The sequence below is a fragment of the Convolutriloba macropyga genome, chromosome 12 (genome assembly GCF_964194025.1).
Source record: "Convolutriloba macropyga chromosome 12, txConMacr16.3, whole genome shotgun sequence".
Lineage (NCBI taxonomy): Eukaryota > Metazoa > Xenacoelomorpha > Acoela > Convolutidae > Convolutriloba > Convolutriloba macropyga.
Window position 1 is genome coordinate 40,236,057 of NC_134479.1, and position 19,026 is coordinate 40,255,082.

At 37.5% G+C, this 19,026-nt stretch overlaps 1 protein-coding gene across 2 annotated transcripts in view; it reads left to right on the plus strand.

The window, feature by feature from the left end:
* The first annotated feature begins 995 nt into the window (after window positions 1-995).
* Window positions 996-19,026, plus strand: part of LOC142350235 (uncharacterized) — a 131,003-nt gene continuing 112,972 nt past the window's right edge. Inside the window, exon 1 of one of the 2 annotated variants that reach the window (XM_075402002.1) lies at window positions 996-1,150. The gene's annotated coding sequence lies outside the window, so the exon portion shown is untranslated. Of the gene's footprint in view, window positions 1,151-17,371; window positions 17,589-19,026 lie in introns of those variants that run through there. The other variant, XM_075401998.1, reaches the window with a different exon arrangement.

Consider the following 19,026-nt stretch of genomic DNA (forward strand, 5'->3'; position numbering starts at 1 on the left):
AGGAGTATTTAATAGCGCAAAGTTCTGAATTGGCACACACTCGACTTCACGAGTGTTATGCCTGCATAGAAGTATACCCTAGTCCAGAACTCATCTCAAGAATAGAATGCATTATTTTTTTATTTAGAGGTATTTATAAGTGAGAGAAAATATAAATTAGAAATATACTGTACAATATCACAGCTAAAATCGAGACTAATCTATTCATATATAGAGCATGACCTTTTTATAACAAATAAGGGTGAGTGTGGTCTTTCACTGAGCCCCGACCTAGACTAGGGTAGTGATGACTCACAGGGTGCATACAATGCACCCATGCCAGTAGTTTTGACATAGCTGCTATGCGTGTGTTCAATTAAAACTTGTTTCAAAGACCAGCTGTTAAATTAGACAAGCTTTTTATGAATTTATCTGGTTTTCTAATCTTCTTTATTTCATATGCGTCAATTGCGAGTGCTAGAGTTACATTGGTTCCTCGTCGGACATCTAAATAACAGGCTCAAGGCGTTTTCTGTGGTGGGTGTTGGCTTTGACGCGACATTTTTTAACATTTTCTTCTTTTGACAGAGATGCCACGCCGTAAGTTTTTCTTTGCCCTTTAAAATTTCATTTTAAGGCATCAGTTGATTTTAGTTTCAAATTGTTAAATATTCGTAATCGCTTGTCGAGACCGGGTAAAATGTTTAAAAGGTTAATAGTTTGTATAAAATATGATAGTATTTAAGTGTTTATCACGTTGTATGAACGCAAAACAACGTAAAAAGCGCAATAGTTTGTGCAATATATAAGCTATTTTAAAAACACTCACGGAGCTCAATTTTGTGTGTGCTTGATATTGGATTCCCCCCTTAGCGATCCTCAGTTTGCTTTCCATGGAAAAGGTCCCGCCTTTTCCCACGTGGAACTGTGTTTAGTTTTTAAACATTTACTTTCAACACGTATTTTAATCGTCTTTCTTCGCAGTTATTCAGTTTGTATTAAGTCTTTTTTATTTTGCTAGATTTGATCAAATTTATTGTGTTTAAAAAGTATGATGTTGTTTTTGTTTTATGCGTCAGAAAATCTTTACGTTTATATTGCGTAGCCAAAAAATCAAGCTGTTTTGGATTATTATTCAATATTATTTCACCAAAAATTTCCACCTTTTAAGGTAAGCAAAATTCTAAAGTGGAATACTTTTTGTTGAGTTCTCATAATATGAAATGTTCTGAAACAATCCAAAGGCTGGAAATATCTTTATAAGATTTGGTTTTTATCAACAAGAAGAGAATATCTAACGTGGTACCTATTTGTGGCATGTATTGATCAGATTTGTAAGTCTACCTGTGTTTGCCTGTCTGTCTGTATGTGTCTGTGTTGGTGTCTCTGTGTACGTGTGTGTGTATGTGAGCAAGCAACTGTGTGTGTTTTTGGTTTTGTGTGTACGAGCAAGCAAGTTTGTGTAATGTGTGTGTGTGTGTGTGTGTGTGTGTGTGTGTGTGTGTGTGTGTGTGTGTGTGTGTGTGTGTGCGTGTGTGTTTTTAGTGTTTAAGCGAGCGAGTGAGCGAGCGAGAGAAAGAGAGTGTGTGTGTGTGTGTGTGTGGGGGGGGGGTGTAAGGGTTTTGTGTGTGTGTGTGTGTGTGAGTGTGTGTGTGTGTGTGTGTGTGTGTGTGTGTGTGTGTGTGTGTGTGTGTGTGTGTGTAAGTGAATGTATGTATGTGTGTGTGTTTGTGTGTATGTGTGTGTTTTGTATGTGTGTGTGTGTGTTTGGGTGGGGGTGTATGTGTGTGTGTGTGTGTGTGTGTGTGTGTGGGTGCGTGTTTGTTAGATAATTTTTTTATTTCTGCATATGTTGATCTTTATCATTTCTTATCCAACAACTGTATGAAATATAAAATTTAAACAGTTGTTCATTTCCCTAGTCCAAGAATGATCTCTAATTTATAAGTGTTTACAATTCTTGCTCGTTAAAACCAAATCTCATTTGAAAATTATTATCTGTTCACAAGGCCCAATTTGCATAATTTGGCAAAATGATGTTAAAATTGGAAAAATTGCCAAACGATTGGCCAAGTTCGTTCACGTCGTGCTCTGAGTAAATTAGCAGTGAGGGCTATTTTCCAAACGATTTCTCATGCTGTGGTCGATCATGTGTTGACAATTACAGACCAAAATTAAGTTAACATAGCTACTTAAAAATTATTTATTAAAGAAAAAAACATCATCGAGCAATCTTGTTATCACGAAAATCTACGTATGTAAAATCATTGCCTCTTTTTTCTTTTTTTCTTTTCCTTGCAAACAAGGAAAGTTCGTCACAAGACGAACTATAATTTTCGAAATTTTTATCTATCTTGCAATTCTTTTTACAATACGTGACCAATGTCCCAAAAAGCAAATTTCAATTGAATTGAGGGACCAAAACGTGTCCCCACTTCATATACCACTTTTCAAAATAGAACTTAGTTACAATAAATGTGAAAATTAAAAACTTATATTGTTAAAAGTGCTTACACTTTGTCGCGAGTATTCACGCATGCGTGCAGCCATTTCCACAACTTTGAACGTGTACTTAGCCTTAATTTTTTTGTTCAATTTTTATTTGTGATTACTTGAGACCGAATTCAAAAAGTAAATGTTCTTGTGAACAATGATATGTGTAATCGCAAAACTGCATATCTTCCTCTTAATCCGAAATTGATATCGAGAGGAAAATTTTTGAAAGGGCTTCCTTTCTTTTTGGTCGAACTTTTGCTATCTTAGGTATTTGGAGGGCTTCTTATAATGTGGAAACTAGTGACTTATGGCATGGAAATGAGTGTAGAATGATTTTCCCAGTTTTCCACGCTTGCACCGCTGTGTTAAAAGTGAGATCACATATATCCAATTTGGAAGCAAATTTGAACTAATTTAGCCCAGTGTCGCTTGTGTTCACAAGCGCTTGAAATTCTAATCTTAAAACATGGGTCGTAAAAAAACCTGGCATAATCGAGTTTGAGTCCTCATTTTTCGGACATTGCCCACAAAATGGAAAACTGTGAAAACTGTCAAGAGTTTTCCTAAGCTGGCATTGGAATGAGCAAAATTACATTTGCTAGTGTCAGTCGATCAACATTCCAGTCTTATGGCTCCCTCTAAATTGGGCGAAACTTAAGATATTTACCAATCTCTTGACTAACTTTAATATGTAATTAATGCGTTTGCCATACTTTCACACTTATCTCTGCTGAAGATTTTTCTGGGCAAAAGTAGTCACTTTTTTCTTATTTACAAGTTGCTAAAATTAAGAAACACTTTTGTCATTGTTGCCATTTTTGTGATATTTTGCTAAATGCCTCCTTTTTCGTTTGAAATAAATTAATTTCTTTAAGAATTACTCATTGTAAGCAAATTAATATATTATTTTGGCAAGAAAATAGTTCATTTAATTTGAACACATTAAAAGTTGTGTTTTTGTAAACTTTATTGACACTGAAGAATGTAATTTGCCGACTGTGGTAAGAGTTATAAATTATAAGTGGTCAATATCTGTTTATTCTAACTATGCACCCCAGAGTGTGTTTTGCAGTCTTGATCTTATCTCAAGTCTACCGCAGAATTCGTGACTTCCACATTCTAATCAATTTATTGCGCGTGAACAAGTTGGGCTAATTTTACAGCAGAAAGGACAAATTAGCCGAAATAAGTGACCAAATTACGCGAAATATCAACATATAAACGCACCTGTATGAAAATTTAAGAAATTTAAGTCTTTACGATGCGAAAATGTAATAATATAATTACCAAAAATTTTAACCGAAATTTTGAAGCTGCATATATTTCAAAGCCAGCTATGTTTTTTTTTCATTTCGTGAACATAAACTCGAGGGGGGGGGGGGGGGGGGGGAGGGGTGTTATTCAGTAAAATGAAACCACTAAATTGAAAACTGCCCATAAAACTACATTCAGAAAAGGCCTAAGATTGTATCCTGCTAACACCGCAAGGCTGAAGAACCCTTAGCTTGCTATGATTCAGGACTGCAGCATCGTTTTACTATGGCAGTTTCAAGAATCACTACTGGTATATTATGACACAAGGGTCCGAGCAACAACTTCTTAAATCGGCTGTTTAAACCCCGGCTCGTTGGTGCGAAGTGGCCGAAGGCGGGTAATGTTTGATCATATATTTGGACAAAGTGACATTTGTTGAGCGAGGACCCAAAATAAGACAAAGTTGCTAGTGAAAGTGAGTGAAAAAGCCCCGAGGAGAAGGCTAAATATTATAAATTATATTAGTTCAAGTCCACAGATTGTTTAATCAGTACATGAATGCTCAGGCTGAGGTTTTCAGGACGTCAGCCTCTGATCAGACTTTTTTTTTGGGGGGGGGGGGGTGCGTTGGGGCTCTTGGCGGGGCGTAGGAGGGTGCTCTTAAGTCTCTACCTCTACATTGGTAGAATCGTGGTCTGAACATAAGGTCATGGTAAATCATGGAAAATGCTCTGACCATCTGGCAAGGTATGTAAAACTGCACCTTATGTAGAAGATCTACTTGTAGTAAATGTTAGAAGGTTGAGAGAGAGAGAGAGCAACCTAATGTAAATTGAGTAAAAGATAATCTTGACATAGCTTGACAAGCAACTCTACTTGTTCAACATATACTTGGCTAGATAAATGAAGCCTTGAGGAACATGAAAGAACGTGAGAATGGGTTATAAGAGACGCCCAAGTTCGAGAGCTCAAGACCAGTTGGTGTAATTGGGTAGCACACTAGGCTTGCAAATAAGAGATGCTGGTTCGAATCCAGTACTGGTCCATTTTCACAGTAGTTGCACTTGAACAGACCCCCTAACAGTAAACCAGACCGTCTCGTTAAAATATCGGAATTACATCATTACGTTGCAAATTGAAAAATTACTCGAATTTGTCAGTATTATTCCGGAGCACGCTTCAAGATTAGAGTTGTACGCGTGTTTGAACGCAGTGAGTAGTTCAGATGTGGTTAAGGATTGGAAGCATCCGTCACATTTTTCCACGATGTTTGTTTTTGAGCAAGAGTGGATATCAGTGTCACGAGCATATAGCTGTTGTCAACATCCACCGTCACATTTACCCAAACCGCCAAGGCTGATAACGACTAGTCTCTTATTCTCACAATTACTAGCGGCCTGCCAATTAGACGGAAATGAAGGAAAACATAACTAGTGATTAATTGCAGAAGAAACCTTGGTAATAATGTTTACGGATTAGGAAGACAAGTAGCAGTTCTGACACTAACCATAATACGGCTTACAAGAACAATTAAATCTCCGAATTAGATTTGTTATATTTACTAAATGAATTCGAGAGATTGAGTTTTAAGTTAAATGAAGAATAGAATATTAAAAACTCAAACTTGTGCCAGATGAATAAAATATTAAAAACATCATCCTTAAGACTCATGTTTTTTGTCACTATTGTCAACTGTTAATTTAATGTTTTTTCATTACGAAAAGCAATTACGAATAGGAAAATATGTGAAAATTTTTTGGTCACCGTTGTCCACAAAAACACAAAATCCTCATAGTTGCAAACTGCACCATTTGCAACGTAATAAAAAGGCTGCCCGGGTTGAGGTTTGGCGGTGAATTTTCGTAAGAAATGCGGTGAAATGCGGTGAAAAAAAATAATTTTCACCGCGTATTTCTTACATCTTTTTGCGGTGAATGCGGTGAATCGCGGCGAATTACTTATTTTCACCGCGTTCTCAGTACTCTTACAAAAAAGAATCTCCCCAACACGGGTTCGAACGTCTGCCCTCCTGCATGCCTTCCACAGCTTAATCTACTGCGCCAACTGTCACTTCAATCTTTGAAATTTCTTGTGAAATTAAATCAGATTGAGTAAACATTGGAAATTATATGCGGTGAATTTTTGTAAGAAATGCGGTGAAATGTGGTGAATTATTTTTTTTTCACCGCATTCACCGCAATCATCGCATTTCGTACACAAATTCACCGCATTCACCGCATTTCTTGCAAAAATGTACCCGAAAACCTCGACCCGGGTGATATTAGGCCATACGGTGGGTTTATTTGCTACGAACAATTTGTAAGTGTTTTAATTCCAATTTCAAAACTTTATAGATAGACTGACCAAAAATTTGGCAAATTTTGGGTCGTCGAAAGACTGAGTCAGAACAAATTAGAAAAATTATGAGGTGAGCAGAACAAAGGCAAAAGGGAATGACTAGTTGGAGGGGTTTTGATCAACGCTTGAAATCATGAGTTGCAGTTATAATTTTACAACGCTGCATCTAAATGAAAGAAAATGGAATTTTTTTTGTGCTTTTTTTTCAAAGATGCAGCAATCAAAATGTAATAGTTTTTTTTTTGTTAACTGAGATTACTTGTTCTGAAGACCGCTTCAAATTGAAAAATGGATAAACATTCCCTACAAAAACAATACCGTGGTGTTTAGTGATGACTATTCAAGTATAATAGTTTAATTTTGTGAAAAATTCAGTTTGTGAACAATTGAACGAACAGTTTGGTTTTTAATTAAAAAAGAGTTTTTGAGCCAGATTGGCCTATCTTGCACTCTTTTACTAACTATTGAAATGATGATAACTATCTTCTCGCTTCAGGATACTGTATGATCAGTTAAGTTTTGTCCGAGTTAAAACTGGTAGAGCTGCCTCATACAAAATTAAATAAAGACCTTGGTGGTGGCAAACATAAAATAGAAAATTGTCAAGAGTTTTTAAGTTTTCAGAAGCCTGTTTTGTTTTTTTGTACACAACTAGTGGTCTAGCTTAACAATACTTTGTCATTGAAGAATGACAAACAATTTCACTTACGAGAAATTTTGATGCTCTGCTTTTTTACTTCAAATTAATTACATTTATTTGGCTGACTTACGCTAATCTAATATTGTGTACTGTAGGATCAGGATACTTCAACCTATTGGAAATTTTCCACTTAGAGAGGAAAAGATATAGGCCATTTTTAAAGATTAGATTTAGCCGAGGCTAGTGTAATACCACCCTACCAGATTTCTCCTGTTAAAGCAAATTTTTGTGTATCAACAATGAGAGCTGATTTTTTTAAACAGAAAAAAATTTTGTGTAATGAACTCATAACTTATCAACCAGGCAAGGACTGGGACATTAGTAGGTGATGAAGTAAGTTGATGAGGAATGCTAAGTTTATATATGTAAAGACATCTGGGAGGCAATTCATCCTGATCCAAAAGAAGGGAAAGTAAATTTTCCCCTCAAAAAGTGTTCTTTTAGTCCCGATGTGATGTGGAGGATGTTTTTCAGATATTCTAGGCAGATAATTTTAAATCCATGTCAATATAGTGCGCTGTTTACTATGAGTGTCAAGTGCAATTGTTCTTTTTGAATGCTGACGCAGTAGAAGTTTTCAATCAAGTTTCAAAATTGTCGGGCTTTTCCCATTATACCCCCCTCCTATGAAATTATAGCCCCCTTACGTTATATTTACCATGATTGGGGGCTATAGGTTATCTGACCACTAAGCTGTGGGGGCTATAATGGGAAAAACTAAAATTGTCAATATTGACAGAAAAAGATTTTTTTATAGTTCATTTCCAAAAATAAAGAGGAAGGTAGGTAACTTCTAGATCCTCAATACTTTTGCTTGAGAGCTGTCTCCTAGTCGTATTTCAGTTCCTTGCATGACGATCAGTTTTCTGTTTGGGGTTACAAGAAATCTATGTACCAATTCCGCAATACAAAATGTTCATTTGAAATCGTAGATTTTCTTTTTTGCTAATGTTGTTTCCTCTAACTTGCAAAAATAATAGAGACATGTTGGCAATAACAGTCATTTTGCACTCTGCGTGTGCGATTTAATGTCGGGCTTTGACTCAGTAGACTTTATATCTTGCATGTCAGTGTCACGTTAGCAATCAACACCCGGGTCGAGGAATAATCGGGAAAATATGTAAGATAAGCTGTAAAAATTTTTTTTGACCGCAATTTTTGTACATAATTTTTCGGTGAAATGCCGCGAATGCGTTGAAATAGAGTAAGCGGTGAAATTACAAAAATTCACCACATTTCACATTTCTTATATACGTAATTTCACCTCTTACTAATGCGGTGAAAGTAAATAATTTAGCAGTGAAATGTGAATTTTTGTAATTTCGATCCAGGAATTTACGCATTGGACGTGAGAATTGCTTTCTGGTGTTGAATTGCATGAGTCGGCATTATACGGGGCATTAGAGTCTTCGTTAATTTACACGGGGAGCATTTTGACGCCTTTGCAATCAAATGTTGCTCATGTCCCAGTTTTCAGTATGTGCCCTAAGGATGGATTTGGCCACTCCATTTTTAAAAACATGGTGGATCTGAAGATCTGACCAAACTCAATTTTTTCCGTCCAGCGGTTCAACCTGCTCTGATTTGTCTAAGTGGTTTCATTAGGATTTGAGACTGAAAATTAAAAACGATGATCAGTTAAAACTGTGAACTTTTTTCCATATGAGATTGTTTAAATTGCTCCAAGCTCCAATCAATATTTTCCAAAAAGTTCTGTATACACAAATTTGAGCTTCACAACAGTTTAGAAACTTGTTGAATATAATGAAGCTTTTCAATCAGTCTATATTTGCTGCTGAAGTACAGCCTCTAGAAATTCCTTAGATACATATAATCTGACACTCGCGCTCAAAGTGTTTACAAAATCTGAATTCTTAATTATTTTAACTGTTTCGCATTTCATTATTTCGATTGGTGCTTAGTGAAGATCTGACCAAACTCAAATTTTTCCGTCTGGATTGTGAATGAATGGCAGCAGTTTGCACCCTTTGGAACCATTTTTTTAGTATGGTGGACTGATCTTATAAAGGTTCCTAGATTTTTGATTTTTATTGGAAGCGGAGCACGCTATATGTTGGGTTATGGACTTTCGCAAGCGGAATAAAAAGCGTTTTTAACTAAGTAAAAGAATTAATTTCTCAAAAATGAGAGAATAACAAAATGATATTTTACAGTAGAATTTAGAGATTTACAGGAGAGATCTGATTATTAGATCAAGATGGTGATTTGAATTTGGGGATGAAAAAGGACTCAAAAATCAGCTGTATATATACCCATTATCAGTGTGAAAAAGTCAAGATACAAAACTAATCTTAGCACCGTGATTTATAGTGGGGGTCGCAAAGGTTACCCAATATGGTTTGCTTCTGCAAATCAGTCGCAAAGGGAACCATAAATGGAATGCATTTGCACTTTTCTGAGAATTCATTCACACTTCCGGAGATATCATCATCATTTAATACATGCTGGGAAGATTTTACATCAATTAATCTAACTCTAATAATAGTTATCTAGATTCACCAATTTGAACCGAATATTGATTCTCAGCACCATTTCTTGACGATTCATTTATATAATTTCTTTGATCAAAATCAAATTGCTTGTCTTTCTAATCTGGTAAGTCAAACTTTCTTTCTAATTCTCACTAAGTTTAAGACTATAGTTTGATCGAAATTTTAACACCCCCACTCAGACTTGAGCTGATTGCGTAGAGTCTGTTCCCATCAAAACTGCTCTGAATGTTTCCACTTTCGAAACGGGTAAGGACTTTGTGAAGATGTCCGCTGCCATTTTGTCTGTAGGAACGTAATGAATTGAAATAGTCCCATCCTCCGTTTTGTCCCGGATGAAGTGAAACTTTGTTTCGATGTGCTTGCTCCTTTTGTGCATGACTGGGTTTTGGCAGAGTCTGATACAACTTTGGTTGTCTTCTCCAATTGCTATTGGACGTTTCTGTTGGATGCCAAAATCCTCTAGAAGTTGTTTCAGGTAGAGTGCTTCCTGAACTGCTGCCATGCCCTGATATTCTGCTTCTGATGAAGAAAGAGCAACTGTGGCCTGCTTCTTGACACCCCAGCTGAGTGCTGCGCCACGTCCGTTGAGCTTGAAGTAAAAGCCCGTTGTTGATTTTCTGTCGTTCACGTCTCCAGACCAGTCTGCATCACTTTCCCCCACTAAATCATAACTAGCCTCTTTTGTGTAAGTAAGTTTTAAACCTTTTGAACCTTGAAGATATCGCAGAAGTCATTTTCCGCACATCCAGTGTTGATTGGTAGGTGCATTCATGTGTCTGGACAGAATGTTGACTGTGAACATGATGTCTGGCCTCGTCTGTTTGGCCAGATACAGAAGTGATCCAACCAAGCTTCGGTAGATCCTCTGGTCCACTTCTTCGTCTCCGTTCTGTGCTGTCTGAAGTTTCAAATTCAAATCAGCTGGAGTTCTTGAGGGTTTGCATTGATCCATTTGAAACCGCTCAAGCATTGTTTCTATGTAGCGTTCTTGGTCGACTGTGACTCTGCCCTCTTCTCGTCTGATTCTTAGACCCAGAAACCAGTGTAGTCTCCCTCTGTCTTCCATGTGAAAGGTTGCTTCTAGTGCCTTCTTGACATCAGAGACCACTGTCATACTTCTTGATGCTACTATGATGTCGTCAACCCAGACCAAGATGAAGGTGTGATCCTCTGCTTCTGATCTTGCGAACAAGCAGTGATCGTTCCTGCTTCTGGTGAACCCCTGTCTCAGTAGAAAGTTTGCCAGCTCTTTGTACCAGTTGTTAGCAGCCTGTTTCAAACCATAAATTGATTTATTTAGTCGACATACTAACTTCTCCCCATCTGATCCGCGTTTTACAAACTCCTGTGGCTGTTCCAGATACACTTCTTCCTCGATTGGTGAGTGCAGGAAAGCAGTCTTGACATCAAATTGGTGCATCACATGGCCTTGCTTCGCTGATAGCTGAAGTAGAATCCTGAATTTCTCTGGCTTACAGGTAGGCGCAAAAGTCTCAAAGTAGTCCAGTCCTTCCACTTGTTTGAAGCCTTTCGCCACATAGCGCGCTTTGTATTTGTCCACTTGACCACTGGGTCCCAATTTCACTTTGTAAACCCATTTGCCCGGTATGACGTCCCTGTCTGTGGGTGGTCTCACTAGGTTCCAAGTCTCGTTGTCTTGGAGTGCCTTGACCTCGTCCTTCATTGCCCGGTGCCACTGGTCCCAATCGTCACCTTGCTTGACTTCGTAGACTGTTTTGGGTTCCACATAGTCGCCCTCAGTCACAGCAAGATGGGTCCTGACTTCTCCAAAAAATTGCGGAACATTCCTTGCTCGTGTCCCTCGTCTGGGCTCCGCTCTGTCCGCGTGTTCCAGTGCATCTTCATTGAAGCCAACTGTCTCTAACTGTGAGAAGTCTTCTGTGTCACTGTCTTCCAGTGAATCTGAGTCTCTGTGACTCCCTCTTGCAGTAGATTTTTCATCTAGTGCTGTTTCTCCAACATCCGAGGCCTCTTGTCTCAGTGTTGTTTCTTGAGTATTCACGCTCCCTGCGTCATGCCACTCCTCCTTTATTGCAGTAGATGTGTCCTGTCGTTCTCTGTTGTCATCGTCTTGATGACCATCATCTGGGTGGCAGATTCCCAGTTCCGACCCATCATCTAGTAGGTCCGCCGTTTCTTTGTTGTCAGGGATTGAGCCCACTTCAGACTCCTTGATGATCACATCTCGAACTGCCATCACCTTGCGTGTGTTGGGTATGTACACCAAGTATCCGTTTTCTCCTTCAGTGTAACCCACAAACTTTCCTTCCAGTGTCTTGGGTTCAAGTTTGCTGACTTCTCTGTCCCTCTTCCTCATGAAGACTGTGCAACCAAAAATAGATAATTTACTAATTGGAAGCTTAGGTTTTATACCTCTCATCAGCTCTGCTGGGCATTTTTCTTCTCCTCGTCTCACAACCAAGTTTCTGATCCTTGCTGCGTGAAGAATTGCTGCTCCCCACATCATCTTTGGAAGTCCTGAGTCAATGAGCAAACATCTTGCCATCTCCAGCAGTGTCCTGTTGCACCTCTCAGCTAACCCATTCTGTTGTGGCGTCTCTGGTATGGTCTTCTCCTGTAGAATGCCTGCATCTAAGCAGTACGTCTCGAACTGCTCTGAGAGAAACTCCTTCGCATTGTCTTGCCTCAGCTTCTTGGGCGTCCCCACACTGAGAACAAATTTCTTCAGGCTGGCCAGTGCTTCACTCTTTGCCTTAAGCAAGTCCACAAACACAAACTTCGTGTATTGGTCTGCAAACACTATGCAGAACCGGAACCCTGACAGTGACTCTACTCTGAAAGGTCCCATCACGTCTGTGAACACCCTCTCCAGCTTCTCTTCTGCTTGGGTCTCTGCCACTCTTGGTACTGGAGTCTTTGTGATCTTGGCCAATGCACACACATTGCATACATCATCGAGTCCCCCCACTGTCTCTGGTGCATTCCTGACCACATCCGCTTGATTCAAATGACCCAATCGTCTGTGCCACTTCCTTGCACTGTCAAGTTTCACGCTGTTGGAACTCATCTTGAATTCTAGAACGCTGCAGGGTAAGTAAAACAAATTATTTTCTTGTGTTAGTTTTACCCGAGTTCCCTTCTGGAGTTTCATGCAGCTGTTTCCTCTCTCGAAAGTGAAGCTATGTCCCCACTCCGTGCATCTTGAGACTGATAGGAGGTTTGAAGAATAGTCCGGCACACACAGAACATTTTTGAGTTCGCATTGGAATTCCCCTTTGTTTGAGGGTATGCTGATCCTCACACAGCCTCTGCCCACCCTTCTGGAAGCCTCTCCGTTGGGATTTCTGACCACTGATTGAATGGGCACAAAGTCCAGAAACGCATCGATGTTCGTCACTATGTGATCTGTACAACCACTGTCCACTAGCATGCCTGCTGTCTTCCACTGGGTAAGAGCTGCCCAGCATTCCTCGTCTGGTGTAGCCAATGTTGGACCCATTGCCACTGACTCATGTTTGCCTCCATCTCTTTGTCTCTTGCATGCCCTGTCTAGGTGACCCTTCTCACCACACTTGCTGCATTGTGCTGTCTCCTTCTTCCTGCAGTCCTTGGCAAAGTGTCCAGGGATCCCACACACAAAGCAGTTTCCTTTCTTGGGTCCCTTCTTGAAGTCACGCTTCACTGCCAGTGCCACTGAACCGCTTTGTCCCTTGTGTCTCTGCACCGTGCTCTCATGAAAGTTCTGCAGCCTTTTTCTCAACTCTGTGAAGTTCGTTGCCGGTTTGAAGCTTTCCTGTATTACAAAACTTTCATTCCTCATTGGCAGACCATTGAGGACCAAGGCGTTGAAGAGGGTCTCTGAGACTGCTTCCCCTGCTTCTTGTAGCCTTGTGAGCAACTCCTGTCCTCTGATGAAGAAGCTGTCCAAATCCTCAGAATCCTCGAGCTGCAGTCGAGCAAGCTGTGCCACTAAAGTCACCACTGTCGGCGTCTCCACACTCTGAAATCTCTCTTGCAAAAGCTTCCAAGCCTTTGCTCCATCTCCAATGCCGTCATCTCCCACACAGTCATGTCTCATCAGCATGAGGGTTGTTGCATCTAGAGTCAGTGCCAGATGGCACCACACTTTGTTCCGTTTCTCCTTGATGTCTGCAACTTCCTTCTCGTATGCATGCTTCAGCACCTTGTGGTTCTTCTTTTCATCATTGGTTGCCCCATTGGCCAGTGGCGCAGGCTCATTGGGTTGCTCCTCTGTCCCCAGTAGTGATTTGTAGAGTCCCTTCGTCTGCATCATCGCCACAAATCTTGTGCTCCAGATTGGAAAGTCCTGTGCCTTTCCTGTGTAGGTCAGCAGCTTCACTGTCTGTTGATCCATTGAAGTTTGAGCAGGCAAAACAGTTGTGAAAAGAAAAGGTACTAAGCAGAAAAGGATTATGACTGTCAACAACAAATTAGTTTTGTTTAGGAAATTAATTTTATGACTTAAAAAATTGCTGGGCCCATAACCTGTTGGGTTATGGACTTTCGCAAGCGGAATAAAAAGCGTTTTTAACTAAGTAAAAGAATTAATTTCTCAAAAATGAGAGAATAACAAAATGATATTTTACAGTAGAATTTAGAGATTTACAGGAGAGATCTGATTATTAGATCAAGATGGTGATTTGAATTTGGGGATGAAAAAGGACTCAAAAATCAGCTGTATATATACCCATTATCAGTGTGAAAAAGTCAAGATACAAAACTAATCTTAGCACCGTGATTTATAGTGGGGGTCGCAAAGGTTACCCAATATGGTTTGCTTCTGCAAATCAGTCGCAAAGGGAACCATAAATGGAATGCATTTGCACTTTTCTGAGAATTCATTCACACTTCCGGAGATATCATCATCATTTAATACATGCTGGGAAGATTTTACATCAATTAATCTAACTCTAATAATAGTTATCTAGATTCACCAATTTGAACCGGATATTGATTCTCAGCACCATTTCTTGACGATTCATTTATATAATTTCTTTGATCAAAATCAAATTGCTTGTCTTTCTAATCTGGTAAGTCAAACTTTCTTTCTAATTCTCACTAAGTTTAAGACTATAGTTTGATCGAAATTTTAACACTATATATAACTTTTTTAAGTTTAAAAAATTAATGCCACAAACATTCATTAGACTGTTAAGCGAAATGGCGGCTTGAAAAGCCAAAAGGTAGATTTTCTCAATTCAGTAAAGGCACGCGTACACAGGTAGTCCTGGAGATGGTCGTAATCTGGCCAAATGGTTTTATTGTTGCTTTTCTCAGCATAAATAGCCTGCAGCTGGAGAGTGTGGTATATGATCTTAATCAAGTATGAGTCCGCATTTCTACAAATAATTCGATACTGCTGGAAATGACAACTAAATGACATTTTATTATTCAAAATTTTATCTGGTGTGCGGGTTTCTAGGGCCAAAACTTTTTCGTGTTAGCTTTGAGCGGGATTTGGAATACTATAATTTTTTCTTTTGTTTCCAATTAGCCTTTAGTTTTTTTAGCTCGGTTCCATTTTTTTACATTTTAAAGAGCTCGTTCTGGCCCAGCTCCCTCTTTTGTCAATTCATTCTGATTTTCATTGTTATTCAAAACGAAGATTAAAGTATCGTGATTAATGGTTCAATTTCCAAAGTGTCAATTTTATAGTTTCCACACTTTTCGTAATGTCCTGGCAAAATTCTTCCATCGTTTAGTTTTTTCTCAGTTTTCTGCTCCCCCTAGTGAATCTGTCAAAAGTAATTTTCCTGTCAAAAGTATTTGATATTATTTTGATTAATATTCTTTGTGGATATTTTGGTAGCTCATCTGTCTTCAGCCCACCATTCTGAGTCAAATAACCAACAAAGGGCCACTTTATGTCTGTCTGTTTACAGGGTTTATTCTTCAGCTTGAGCTACATTTCTTATGCTTCAGCAATGTTCGGTCGTCAGCGTTTGGTTTAAAATGGGGTTTCATAAATCTTTGCCTAGGATAAAAAAACATGTTCCAGAGCAGGATTCAGTAAATTTGCTAATTCCAGGTTCTCTTTAGCGATTAACGCCAGCTTCATATACATCTGCCACTTGCACCAATGAAATTGGTGACTCATGGCAAGACCATTACCAAAATGGCTCATTGACTAAAGAGGGTCATGAGGGTTTCTTAAACTTATTTACCTTCTTAGTGTCATAACAGACTAAAAATAGCAATGGGTAATATCATTTAGATTGAGTTAGTTTACAGGTAGAAAGTTCAAAAGAGTTAGATTACATGCAACCTGATTACAGAACATAAAATATTGTTAGTCGTTATAGACTAAAAAATAAATACAAACAAACCCTGAGGCTCTTGTTGTACCAACGTACCACAGTTACAATTCTCTTGAAGTATGTTGTCTTAATCATCGTTGATGAACTTTACTGGAACAGCAAAAACATTGGAGGAGCCTCTGTTTGATAATGTACAGTCAAAGAATCTTTGATTCAGTTTTGAAGCATTGTGCTGTTTATTAATTTTGGATTGAAAAAGATAATTCTGCATATATTAGAAACCATTTGAAGAGAAATCATTGAGAACATTATAGCTGATTGTCACACATGTGGTTTAAAGAGGGTAATGTGGTTTAAAGAAGGGTAGTTTAATTGTAATTTTTTCTACAGAACAGATTTTCAATGTGTTCTGTTCTGAAAGTTTCAACTTTATTTAATTTAATAAACCATTTTGGAGACATTTTACCCAAAATTTTTTTGCTAAATAGAAGGAAATACCAAAGGTGATATGCAAAGATGTTGCACAAAAATTTTTTAAAACTTTTTGAGACTGAAGATTCACTTTTATCTTTTTTACGATGGTAAAACACAGAATTCAGTAATTGTTAGGGGGTCTATTCAGGTGCAACTACTGTGAAAATGGACCAGTACTGGATTCGAACCAGCATCTCTTACTTGCAAGCCTAGTGTGCTACCCAATTACACCAACTGGTCTTAAGCTCTTGAACTTGGGCATCTCTTATAACCCGTTCTTACGTTCTTTCTTGTTCCTCAAGGCTTCATTTCTCTAGCCAAGTATACGTTGAACAAGTAGAGCTTCTTGTCAAGCTATGTCAAGCTTATCTTATGCACAATTTACATTAGGTTGTTCTCTTTCAACCTCCTAACAGTAATTTTTTTTACTTGAATTTTGTCATTATTGTGACATAAATGACTCAAGACTTAAGCCTGTTACGCATACCAATTCTTTTGTCTTATCTTGAACTTATTTTTTGCGAACAAAATTACTTCAAAAATGAATGTGTGAGTGTTTCTCACAGTTTCCTTCCAAATTTTAGTTATGTTTGTCGACGTAGGTGTATGAATGGACTTAAATGATCCAATTATGGTTAACTTTACTTTATCCCATACTTTCACTATTTTCCCTCAAAAGAACTCCTTTGACCAACAGATACCGGTACACGCGCCAGTTTGTGAAAATGTTAGTTGCTAAACTTTAAGAAAACTTAAGTCAAGTTCAACGTTCTGAAAACAGACATTTCAGAGTTCAGAAATCACTGAATTGTTTAAGTATATAATTTTATCCGCACTTCTGTTTCATAAATGTTCTGTTTTTGGTTTTAATTGAACAGGCGCATTTTGTTTGACGCACGAAAAACAGTCAAACTTGCAAAAAAAAGTAGGGGAGTAATTAATGAAACTTAAATTTACAAAAAATACCCTGAATTAGGTTTTAGTGATAAAATGAATGAAAAAATAGCAAACTTTCACGTGAAACTAAAAATATCCAGAAAATTCAGATAAATTTGCCTTAATTGCGTTCTGTTTTGACATTCCTTAAAGCTAATTGAAGACGTTTTTAGATGTGGGAATCTTCGAAAACCCTTTTGGCCCATAATTTTGCTTAGCAAGCGTTCGGTTAATCATAACAAAGTTTTAATTTTGACTAAGAGCAGTGTTAGTTTTCACTTTTCAGTTCTGGCCAAACTTGTAAAAACTAGTGAAAGTTTTGAATTGGATTAGGAAAACGGAAAGGCCGGATTCCAAATTGACATTTTCTCACGTTCCGGTAGTGCATTTAGTTGCAGTGATCTTTAATTCCTGGATCTTATAACATTTGAGTTGATATAATTTATAAAGTTATAACTGTGCAAATTCTGTTTTCTTAAAAGTGACTTGAGAAATCTAAAGCGTTTCCTTTTATTGAATTAACACATTAGCGTGTTTATTGAGTTTGTGTATCGTTGATTATGGGAGTTATTGAAACCAGAGAGCGAACAGAACGACCACCTCAACTTTGAACTCCAAGTAAGCAAAATTATATTTTTAAAATAATTTTTGGAAAAAGGTGAAAACGAGATGGAAAAGTATAAAAACTGGGTCCATGTTGACAGTAAACCTGACAATGTGTGTGGGTACTGCAGCTAATTGTTTTCTATTTCAAGTTACTTTGCTCAAATATTCAAAACTAGACACTTGAAATTAGGTTTTCTAGAAAACTCAAGGTTTGTCTATTGACTATTTGAAATTTGGATTAATGGTTTGTTCTGAATAGTAAAGTGACGACAGAGAGAAAAGCTCTGAATTGAAGAGTTTTTCCATAGGATCTTTAAATTGAATCGTTTGATTTTGATATTTATTTTAAATTCATTTGATATGATTTTTTATCTAACGACCCAAAGAATTTGCATTATTTGATGCGCCAATTTAGCTTTTAGATCTCAGCAGCATAATTTTTTATAGCTGTCTGAAAATTTTTCTAAAAGAAACTGTCAGAGTTATTCAAAAATATTGATATCCTATTCTTTTTCCTCATCGTTCTAGCTGTACAAGCTTGAAAAAGGATTCGGAATGTTTTATACATTTTTATCATCTCATTTAGAAAAAGATTAGTAGTGGATTTTTTAGATTTTACTTATTAATTATAAATGTATTCTGCAAGCTGATTGGTTTTTGCTTTTCAGACGCTAGTAACAATCTTTTTAACCCCCTTTTTTCTATAAAACATTATTTTCGAACATTTTAGAAAAAAGTTTTTGAACAAAGTTGTCAAAACAAGAACAATTTTCATCATTATGTTCTCAAACTTAATTACGCAAATTAATTACCTTTTATCAAAACGTTGCAAGGTTTTGCTTCCTAGAAGTAAGATAAAAATAAACCTCTCATTTATGAACCCCTTAAGATCACGTTCTTAAATTACGCAACAAAATTGGCCAACGAACTTTATTGTTGGAGCTATACTCCATTAACATTTTATAGTTTTTTTAAAAACTGAAGAAAATTTCTCAGAACTACCAATTGTTTTTATTTGGGTTTCGTTTGCAGCTTCTTTCCAATTGATTTTTAGATGTTATAGTTGACAAAACCAGATAAATCAAAAGTTGATGGCGCAAATCTGCGAAATTATACGTTTGCTATGCCTCAAATAAAAAATATATTGTTGAGGTAAAAAAAATACAATAGGTGATTGGAAACTGGACGCAAATTGGGTTATATGAATTACCTTAAGTTTTGTCATGGACTCTTTGAGTTTAACACCAGTTGTTTGTTGATTAATGATTTCATGATGATGCATCAGCTTATGGGCCAAGTCAACTTGAGACCGTTTGCTTCTCAGCAGCATAAATTTTTAGAGCTTGAATAAAATTCTTCAAACAATTCCTCATAACAACTTGAAATGTTATCTACTCCTATTTTTTTCTCTGTTATCTACTCCTACTTTACTCCTATTGAACCTCAAGTT